Source organism: Microtus ochrogaster, linkage group LG4 (assembly GCF_000317375.1).
Source record: "Microtus ochrogaster isolate Prairie Vole_2 linkage group LG4, MicOch1.0, whole genome shotgun sequence".
Classification (NCBI taxonomy): domain Eukaryota; kingdom Metazoa; phylum Chordata; class Mammalia; order Rodentia; family Cricetidae; genus Microtus; species Microtus ochrogaster.
Genome location: NC_022030.1, coordinates 49255211 through 49266386, shown reverse-complemented (window position 1 = coordinate 49266386; position 11176 = coordinate 49255211). Strand labels below are relative to the sequence as shown.

The 11176-nt window shown below is 43.9% G+C and overlaps 1 protein-coding gene across 1 annotated transcript in view; it reads right to left on the bottom strand.

The window, feature by feature from the left end:
- The window catches only part of Dner (delta/notch like EGF repeat containing), a 303919-nt gene that overhangs the window by 8635 nt on the left and 284108 nt on the right, over positions 1-11176 (bottom strand). The gene's annotated exons all lie outside the window — the stretch shown is intronic.

Genomic DNA, 11176 nt, shown 5'->3' with positions numbered 1-11176 from the left:
GAGGGGGAGGGAAATGGGAGGCGGTGGCGGGGAGGAGGCAGAAATCCTTAAATAAATAAATTAATTAAAAAACATAAAAAAGAGGTGGAACCTTACTAGAAGTCTAGAGTCACTGGCGAGGAGGGGGCTAGCCCTGTTTCCTGTTCATGTCTGCTTTCTGACTACATGTGCTTTCTCCCACCATGATGGACTGTCTCCCCTCCAACTGAGAGTCACAAGAAAATTTGCCTTCCTGAAGTTGCTTCTCTTCAGATATTGTGTTACAACCAGAAAACTAGTTAACTCCATAGTCACTTTCAAAATACAATTCTTCTACCTGTTGCAAATATTATCTTAAAATGATGGAAACCACAATTGACAAGGATGCAGAAATGGAGGCTGCAAATTGATATTTGACCCTTCTTGTGAACTTAATGGTTGAACTTCATCCCAGACTTGACCACTTTAGATTCCCTGCTGAAGAAACATCCCTCCCTGTAAATGTGCACAGCACCGTGTACAAAAACATTCATCCTAGGGTCCTGATATTTCAGTGTTAAATAATCAACCACCGCATATTTACAAACAGCTCAGAAAATAAGGTCAGGCCTCATGTACTTACCTCTCAGAGCTAGTAAATATTAATAGTTTATCACTCTGCTTTATATTCCTTTCACATGTTTTTAAAAAGGAAGACTATGTTGTAGATAAAGATGAAGTCCCCCCACTCTCATGTCCTCTCCTCACCCCACCAGCCCCCAAACAATTTACAAGAGTCAAAAGGAGGAAGACAATCCAAATATTCAACTCTTAGTGAGGCAGAAAGAAAGATATTCATTATACAGTACAAACAAATCGAATTCAGTCAAATGAGACCTACTCATGGGGCAAAAGTAATTCAGTAATCACAGTGAGTTTAAAATAGTTGCTTGGACATTGAAAAGCTCAAAGTAGGCTCATAGCACTAGCAAGTTTACCTTGCTTCCATAGGTGGGCTAAGACCTTAGAAACATCTTCTTTAATCATAACTCACAGAACATACATTATTTTCACCACCTCACCCACACAAGAGAAGCAGCCTAGGAAACTGACATTCCTTTAGTGAAAACAAGATAGGAGCTAAGGTCTGCATATCCTGTGTGCATCAACAGTGACCACCTCTGGAAGACAGGATTATAAGTGATTTTAGGGTCTTGTATATACTTTTCAGTCGTTTTTAGAAATAATGACCTATTCTTTGTATAATTGAGAAATGAATAATAACTGTTGGTATAAATGCCCATAAGAGGACTTCCACAGAGCAGTTGAAAGAGCACAGCCCTTCTGATCACAACAGCGTAAGTATCCCAGCTCCAACATCTGATCCACCTCCCTTTGCGTGCCACAGGGAAGCAGATACGCCAACTCCACTGGTCTATCGTGAGCATCAGCCAGAAAATGGTGAAGAAGCATAGTAAGAGAAGGCACTCAAAGGGTTAGCACTTCCCGCTGACATGCTGGGAACAGGAAGGATGAAGAAGCTACACTGTCCTGTGAAGGAGATGCTCTGGCTGAGGATTTTAAGGCATCGGCTGCCCCAGACCTTCCATCAGCCTCTGTCAACAGGGACAAAATGGAAGGACCAGATGTTACTGGGTGCCTGGAATTGGTCGGCAGTGACAGGTGATATCATCTTTGCAGACTTGCACACCAATGGAAAGGTCCAACTGTTAGGACCAGGATGTGGAAGGAGACCGCAAATCAACAGGAGCTAAGTTTTCTCTATTGGAGTCATGTCATCGCCACCGCCACTGCCCTGCAGGGTCATCACTGACATGGCAGGACTTTTCCTGGTGTCCGGATAGAGTATTAAGAGAAGGGTAGAATCAGGACCATACCTCAAGGCACCTTTCACTAACCTGGTTGTATAAGAATACTGTCACACACTCAGCTACATCTTCGGGGACCACGGCCTCTGAGAACCCACTATTCTTGACCTTGGACAAACTGAAGGAAAGGACACGGATATGCAGACAAGGAGCCAGGCCTGCAGATTCATTTCGTAGAGGCCCTGCTCTTGGTCTTGAAGCTTCTAGAAAGCCTGAAGAGATGGGATGAAGGAAGACTCTCTGAGCCTGCAGCCAGATCATCCAGTCCCTGAATACCTCACAGAGGCCTGTGACACCTGGTTTATTGTTTCCATCCCTGGCTGCCTGCACAGCTGCTGAGGCAGCAGAGGGAACTGGGAAAGCTACCTCATCCTCGGGGTGCTCACTCCTCAGCTGAGCCAATGCGCAGAGATGGGGAGAGCAACGTAACACACTGCAGAGAGTCTCCACGGATGGCAGAAGGTATTTTCTGGAAGCAGAACTGAGGCTCAGTCCCCAAGTCAGCAGCCCTTTTGGCAATCGCTACCGACTGCTTGGAAAGATGACTCTGTTTTCTGGCTGAAAAAGTAAGTGTGGTTCGCATGGTTTCCAAGTATTATAGCATCCATTCCCTTAAAAATTCAGCAGCAGGCTGGAGTCCAAGGCTCCACAGAACGTTTTAGCATCCGTTTAGCATCAACACAAGGGTGGCCAGGGTGCTTTCTACTCCAGCTCATGGACTGCTCAGATCTGATGGCCAGGGAGGATCAGAATTTTTTTTAATTATGTTTGTGTGTATGAGTACATGTGTACATGTGTGTGCAAGTATGTGCATGCACACATGTCATAGCACATGAGTAAAGGTCAAAGGACAACTTCCAACATGGTATCAGTGCTCTCCTGCCACGTGCACCCTGGGTCTGACACTCAGGTCATCAGCCTCAGCCAGACCCATTTCCTGGAGGCCTAACAGAAAAAGTGGGCCCTGCTCTTGGCTTTGAAGCAGCAGACCGATCACCCAATCCCTGAATATTTCACGGAGGCCTGTGACATCTGGTTTGACGTTTCCATCCCTGGCTGCCTGCGCAGCTGCTGAGGCAGAGGGAACTGGGAAAAGCCACCTCATCCTCAGGGTGAAGCCTCGGCAGCAAGTACCTTTATCTGACCGACCTCTCCAGCCCTTGCAGGAGTTCGTGATCGACTCCTGAGCTTTATGCATGTGTGTAAGAAAAACTCATGTCACACTGATTGTGTACATGTTCTCACACCCACGTGAGAACTGCTGTGAAGAAAACATCGTGCCTATTACAGGTCAGGACAGCATCGCCCCATGTGTGACGAGTTGCTCACAGTTTGCATGTCCCTTCATTTGTACCACTGCTCAAGTATCTGCATTCCAAGGTGTGATATTAAGGAGAAATCTATCGTGATTTCTTAAAAAAAAAAAAGGCTGTCCTCATCTTTAAAGCTAGATTCATCTTTACTGCCATCTGAAATATTCTTGACAGAAGCGAAGGTGTCTGCTCCACAAGCTAACTAATTGGTTTAGTAGCCAGCCTGGCTTTGCCTAATCTAACCCTGGGCCTGAGAGGCATCAAATGCACCCCCACCAGGTGGCTGCAAATGCCATCTCCCATCCAGGCTCCATCTTCGCAAGGCATCGATTTTCCACATTTCCCCGAGTCCCACTGCACGAATCATTTGCTGCACTGGCTGCAGCCCAGCCTGGAGAAGAAATCTTAAACCTGAATGTGCAGAATGGGATTATCTCATGGGCCCCAGCAGGTGTGTGACCAGGAATGCTCTCGCAAGAGCTGTTTGGGGAAATTTCATAAACGCCTACTTGTGAGTTTCAAGGATCATTTGCATTTTTGTTTAAATTCATCTGAAGTTCTGTGTTTCTCGAAGGGTGTTTTGGAGCTGCTGGGAGCCGGGTAGGGAAACTGTTCAAGGTGAGACAGGCAAACAGATGAAAAAACCAAATCTATCCAAATTGGACTCCGGTTTCTTTGCATAATTTATTCTAAAACAAACTGTCCGTGTCTATTTTGTAATTTATCTTAGTGAACATAGCCACGCTGGCTAATTTACTCATCCATATGATTTAAAAAGAGCCTGGAAAGGAGCACATTTGTGATGCTGTCATTTCATAACAACAATTCTCAAGGCCATCTGCTGCCTACAACCACAAGGTAAGATTTCAAATTATGTTGCTTTCCATAGCTGAAGGTGAGCTGTCCAGCGAAAGCATCAATGAACCTGAGAGAAACCAAGTCATTGCTGATCTTCAGATGATGAACAGATGGGAAAGTATGCTGACCTGAACAAAAATGGCCCCCATAGACTCATAGGGAGTGGCACTATTTGAAAGGAATGGGAGGTGTGGCCCTATTGGAGGAAGCGTGTCAGTGGGAGTGGGCTTGAAGGTTTCAGAAGCCCAAGCCAGGCCCAGAGTCACTCTCTTCCTGCTACCCATGGATCTGGATGTAGAAATCTCTGATCTTTCTCCAGGACCATGTCTGCCTGCGTGCAGCCATGCTTCCCTCCATGATGATAATGGGCTAAGATTCTGAAACTATAAGCAAGCACAAGTTAAATGTTTTCTTTTATAAGAGCCTTGCTGAGGTCATGGTGTCTCGCCACAGCCATAGAACACTGATTAAGACATAAGTGGGACATTCTTCATAAAAATCCACATAGTGATATTTCATTTGTATTTTAATAAATAAAGCTTGCCTGAAGATCAGAGAGTAAAACAGCTGCCCTGGTCAGCCTTACAGACCAGGCAGTGGTAACACACACCATTAATGCCAGTAGCCGTACCAGTTTGCCATAGAAAAACAGGCGGTAGTGGTGCATGCCTTCAATTCCAGCCCTAGAGAGGAATATAAGATGGGAGGAGACAGCTCTTGGACATAAACTCATTCTGAGGATTCCTAGAGGCAGGATCGCCATTTCAGACTGAGATAGAGGTAAGAGTCAATAGTTGGCTGTTTTGCTTTTCTGACCTTTAGGTTGAGCCCCAATTTCTGTCTCTGGGTTTTATTAATTGTGCTACACACCCATTCACAGAACACCTATGACTTGAGTGCCTATTGTGTGCTATGGTAAAATATAAAGAAAGTCGGGGATAAGAGAGCTCTTGGAGATGCGGGTCTTTTGACAGACACAGCAACAGCAAACTGTCACCAAACAGTGAAAGTAGAGGTACGCCAAGGCAGTCTGGGAGAGGCTGTAGAGAAACAGGGCGGGGGACCACAGGGTGCTCCTTTAATTGTGTCACGAGAGCTTGCAAGACAGGGGGAACTAGATACAAACCAGGGATGAGGAAGAGCAGGGGGGAAGCTCTCCCAGGCAAAGCAGCAGAACACGGCCAGGCCTGTAGCAGAAGAGCAGGACAAAGGATCAAAGGGGGTCAGCATGAGGAGACCGAGGCAGAGAGGCCCAGTGAAGGCAGAAGAACCTCCCTCAAGTGTCCTACCCAGGCTCTTGAGGTGATTAGCATAGCCTTGGGTCTTGAGAGATTTTTTATTTTAATAGTCCTGGGTATGGCTGGGTGCAAGGGTCTGAGTGCCCTGCCTGGCTGCATGTAAAGACAGGCTTTGAGACAGTGGTTCTCAACCTGAGGGTCGCAATCCCATTGTGGGGATCATATATCGGGCATTTATGTTGTGGTTCATAGCCATAGCAAAATTACAGTTAAGATGTAATATTGAAATAATTTTATGATTGGGGGTCACCCCAACTTGAGGAACTGCATTAAAGGGTCACAGCATTAGGGAGGTTGAGAATCACTTCTGTGAAGGGAAAGAAGCTAGTTTAGGGGCTACTCTAGTTTGGGGCAGAGCTGTGGCAGCTTGACCTGGGGTGGTGAGGACAGAGTCACAGAGCAGCAAGTGAGGGTGACATCAGAGATGGAAATAGATTGTGCAGGCTGTTGATGGAGAAAAAAACAACACCTCACCTGCCTTGTGTTCCTGCCTTGTGTGGCTGGAAGCGCACAAGGTGCTGCGGCTGAGTAGTGGTCACCTCAGAGTGACCAGGTAGAGGTGAGAATCTCGGACTCCGTTTCATAAGCAATGAACTGGAGATTCCATCAAGGTGGCCCAGCGACAGGGATGCCAGAAAGCTGCACTTGGTGCGAAAGCTTTGGTTATTAATTTCAGGCTGGCATTTATTGAGAGTCCCATCTCTGCTGGGCACAGCTCTTCATTTCAAGTGTAGCTCATTTATAGATGTTATTGACATCTCCGTGTTATATGGGAAGCCACTGAGACCTTACGAAGAGCAACATAGCCAAGATTACGTGTAGTAAGTGGTAGCACCCGACTGGCTCTAAAGCCATCACACTTTGGTAATCAATAAACATAATCAATGTGGTTGATTGCACTTGGGTTAATTTCTGTGGTCTCTATTCTATGCCAAATTGGAAAAAAAGAAAAAGAAAACAGGAAGCATCTTCAATAAATGCTGTGGGCTTCTCTAATGGGTTGGTCAGCAATGTAAAATAAATGCCATATTGTCACCCTGTGTGGGGGGGGGGTAGCAGTCAGGCAGCATTTTGATAGATAACCTCTTGTTAAAACACTGAGTGACAGAAGGCTAGAGAGATTGCTCAGTGGTTAAGAGAACTTGCAGCTCTTGCTGAGGACCCAGATTCTATTCTCAGCACCTACAGGGTGGCTCACAACAGTTTATAACACCAGTTCCAGGGAATCCAAAACCCTCTTTTAGCCTCTTCAGGTGTGAGGCATGCACACAGTACACAGATATACACACAGACAAAACATACACATAAAAATGGAATGTAAGAAAAACTAAGCTACAGTGGAGTCCAGAGACTAGAGAACATCCACAGGCCAGGGAGTCTCTCAGTTTGGCCTGGCACTGCCCCTGGGGCATGAAGGCCTGGAGAAGAAGCAGTTCCGGAAAAGAGGAGAACAGATTATGACAAACTAAGAGGCCCAGGCAGCAGGGCACTTGGCTAAGGCTGGGAGGTGCCTAAGGAGAGACGGTCTGCCTTTGGTGACACAGCTCATCAGCTGAGAATAGGTCTGACAATGCTAAACCCAAGGCAGTGAGTAGATGAAATTCTAAAGCCACCTGACTGTCCGTCACAGCTGTCAAGTCTGCAAACTCTGAGTTCCAGAACAGGGTGCACATGATGCCACATTCCTTCAGCAGGATGATTCACGCTCTGGGGATGATGAAAGAACAGAGATGGGCCTCTGCCTGGACCCATCTTGGTGCTGTGGCCAAGTCCTATGCACTCAGGGGACATCTCCAACTGAAACGTTAGCCACTAGAGGACTATGACCTGAGGATTCTCCAGAGACACTGAGTGTACAATCCACAGGATGGAAAGCTGGATGTGGTCAACAGCGAGAGGCCCCTGCCGCCCCAAGAAGGAAAAGTACTTCCCCGAAGACTGCTCTTCAAAGACAGACCCACTAACTACAGAGTCCACAGTTTGGCTGATATCCACCCCATGCATGCAACTGTCACTCTAATTTTCAAGGACCAAAAAATAAGTTGGCCCAATTCTTCATTTTGTGCTTTCGTGGTGACCCTTGTGATGCCCCCATTTTGAGATATTTGTTTTATATGCATAGGTGTTTTGTGTGCATGTGTGTATGTGTACCGCATGCATACAGTGCTCATGGAAGCCAGAATAGCACCCCAGTTCCTAGGAACTGGGGTTAAAGACTGCTGTGAGCTGGCAGGTAGGAGCAGGGAACCAAGCCACCTGGGCCCTCTGAAAGGGCAGCCAGTTCTCTTAATGGGTGAGTCCCACCCTCTTACTGTGAGCATTTAGAAGAGTCTTACTTGTGGTATTTTTAAGAGTTTTTATGCTTTTATTTGTTCTTTCCCTCTACATCTTTATCTAATTCTATATATAAATTTTTCCATTCAAAGGAATATTTTTCCTTTCTATTTCTCTCTCTCTTAGATACTCTGTTTCCTCCTTTTTCATTTCCTTCTGCATTTAGTAGTATTCTGACTTTATGCTTTTAATACTATCAGGTTTTAATTTTGTTTTCCCCTCTTATAGCTTCCTAATTTTCCTTTTGAACTTTGTACTTAATGAGAAATCATTTTTTATTTTCCTTTTCTTTAAATTACTTTCCCTTGCTCTTGTCTACAGCTTTCTCCACCCACCTCCCTTCTTTCTCTTCTGATTATTTAACCTTGCTTCTCTTGCCCATTTCGACCCCTTTCTCTGCTCCTTCCCTTATCTCATTCATTTATTATTTCACATTTATTTATTGCAGATAATGTTTATTTTTGTACCATACTCTACAGTGGTTCTGCCATTTTCAGATTCTATAGTCAATGGTGATATATTGATGTGCCATATTTGAGTTTTAAGTTTATTTCTGTATTTTATACAGTGTGATGTAGTCATTTCTAAAAGCGGTTTTGTCTCCTCCCACCTAGTTGTCCTGGGGAATTGCACCTTCCAAAGTAAGCTGTTCAACAGAAAGGTAATACACTTCCCAATCCCAGAAGAGCTTTCCAAACCAATAGATGCACAGATGCAACGAGGAAGTGTCAGGAACACGAGGAAAACAAGCAACACTGACTCTTCCAAATGCTCCCAAGCCCTCAACCACTGAACTCACTTAAGTGGCTAAAGCATTAAGTGAATATTTCCAAATATTTCTGGTAAAAATGATGAGTGATCTGTGAAAGGACACAAACAAACAGATGAATCCAGTCCAGGGCCTGCAGAAGAAAATCAGCAACATGAGGGAAGATGGGAGGAAAAGCCAGGAAAATGAATGAGAGAGCATCAGCGATGTGGATGAAGAAGTCAGCAACGCAGAAGAGCAAGCAAATCGAGATTCTGAAAAAATAAACAGATGAAAATTTTGGAAACAAAAAAGAAATCCTAAAGGGATAAAATTTAGAAACACAGTGGAATACATGACCAATAGCTACAATCAAGCAGGAAAAAAAAAAAAGACTCTGAGGGGTGGAGGACAAGGTTAGTGAATACTACAATCAATCATCTATTTACAAGAAGTAAATAAATTAAAAGAGCATGACTACAAGATCTAAAAACTCTAGGATATGATCAAGAGACCAAACCTAAGACTCCATGGGCTGAAGCTTGAGATGAACACTAAAAGCATAGCAAATATAGACAACAAAATATAGCAGAAATTTTCACAACTCTAGGAAAAGAATCAGACATTCAATCAAAAGAGGCATCTAGAACCCCAAACAGACATGACCAGAGAAAAAGATCTCCACAACAGATTACAGTCAGGATATCAAAAATACAACGAAAAGAAACATTATCAAAAGCTGTAAGAGAAAACAACTCCCCTACAAGTGCAGAAACATCAGCAACCCTCAAAGCCAGGGAATCATGAAACAATATCAAGCCCTAAAAGAGATAAATGCCAACTCAGATTGCTATACCCAATTAGAAGTACACGAACATCAGCCTACATCAGCCTAGGAAGGATTAGCATCAATCCCAGTTCTAGATGGGAGAGAACTAGCTTTATCAGTTCAGGAGACAATGGTCTCCTGAATTTGCATCTTACAAGACTTGTATAATACAAGAGAAACCTAAGTATGTTTAACATACAAAGGAGGCAGCAACTGTTAGCATTGATCCACAGAAGAACTACACAAAAGTTCCTCTTATATTAGTACATCAGCTCAGCTCCTACTCTTGAAATAAAATTTAGAATCTTTGGCTTGGTAGAATCATATATCTACATCACTAACAAAAATAAAATCTTCAGACCTCTTACAAATTTAGGGAATGATCACAGACTCATCTTCTGATGTTCAAGTGTACCTCCTAATCAGTCATGTCTTCATGGGAGATTGCTCAGAGACAGTGGGAGAAGTTATCAGAATAGAAATAATGTCAGGCTCAATCAGTACCACCCAGAGAGGCTAAAGCAGGAAGACTATGAGTCAAAGGCCAGTCCGGATTTCATAGTGAGAACCACTTAAAGCCAACTAAAATGGAGTCACAAAAAAGAGTGTCAGCCCTTTCCAGAGGAAATCAAGCTGAGATACTACAGTGAGGTGGTTTTTATGCATGGCCATCAGACACTACCTTCGAAGATGCTACAGTGAGCTGGTCCTTATGCATGGCCACCAGACACTACCTTCTAAGATGCTACAGTGAGGTGGTCCTTATACATGGCCACCAGACACTATCTTCTTTTTTGTTGTTTTTTTATATTTATTTATTTATTTAAGATTTCTGCCTCCTCCCCGCCACTGCCTCCACTCATATTTGGCTTCTAGCCATAAATAAAGGACATTGAGCCTATAATTCGTGATCCTAGAGAAGCTAAATAAGAAGGTGAACCCAAAGAAAAACATATAGGCATCCTCCTGAATATTAACCTTCATCAGGCGATGGAAGGAGACAGAAACAGAGACCCACACTGGAGCACCAGACACTATCTTCTAAGATGCTATGGTGAGGTGGTCCTTATGCATGGCCACCAGACACTACCTTCGAAGATGCTACAGTGAGCTGGTCCTTATGCATGGCCACCAGACTCTACCTTCTAACTTTATCTCTTCTTTTTATTCTTTTTATAATAGTTGCCTCAGGCATAGGCATATTTCAGAAACTTTCACATCAAATACCTCAAGATGGAGGTCTAAAAACAAATTGTAACCTTTCTGGCATGAAAGAAAATGCTCTAAAGAGAGATAGTTGTGTCTCTTCTTTTGCTATCATATTATTATAATAGTAGACCCCCCCAAGGAATTGTAATTTGCCCAGGAATCTCTTTCTAGGTGGAGGGAATGCCTAACATTCTGCTGTTGCCAGAAAAGGAACTTGTCTATCAAGAAAAGATTTTACTCAGTTCTGACACCTGGTCAGACCACAATGGACGGAGCTGAGACACTGATGTCTAAAATGTGGGAGACAACACCTTGACTCTTTGAACACCATTTCAATGCAGAGAATCATCTGGAATTGGGAGGCAGCACTCCCCAACTCAGCCCAGTTGGATAAGATGAAACTTTACTGCCCTAAATAAATAAGAAAAATGCCTTTGGGCAGGAAATATTTGTCAGCTTTCAAAACAGATAAAAACCAAATTCCATGTCAGTCACTGTCACCTCCATAAGGGCGCTACACTGTTCTAGCACATCAGACTCTGATCCTGATATTTCCAAACTTCAAGTCATTCACCCACAGCCCATTTGTTTTTAGTTTCTCTTTCCATGTTCATCCTTGATGGGCTTTCCTTCTTCAAGCAACTAAAGGAACCTGCTAAATTCAAAGACACCTAAAAACACAAAGGCAACATGAATTCAAATCCTGTACTGTTTCTTGCTGCTCTTTGGACTTTCCAGAG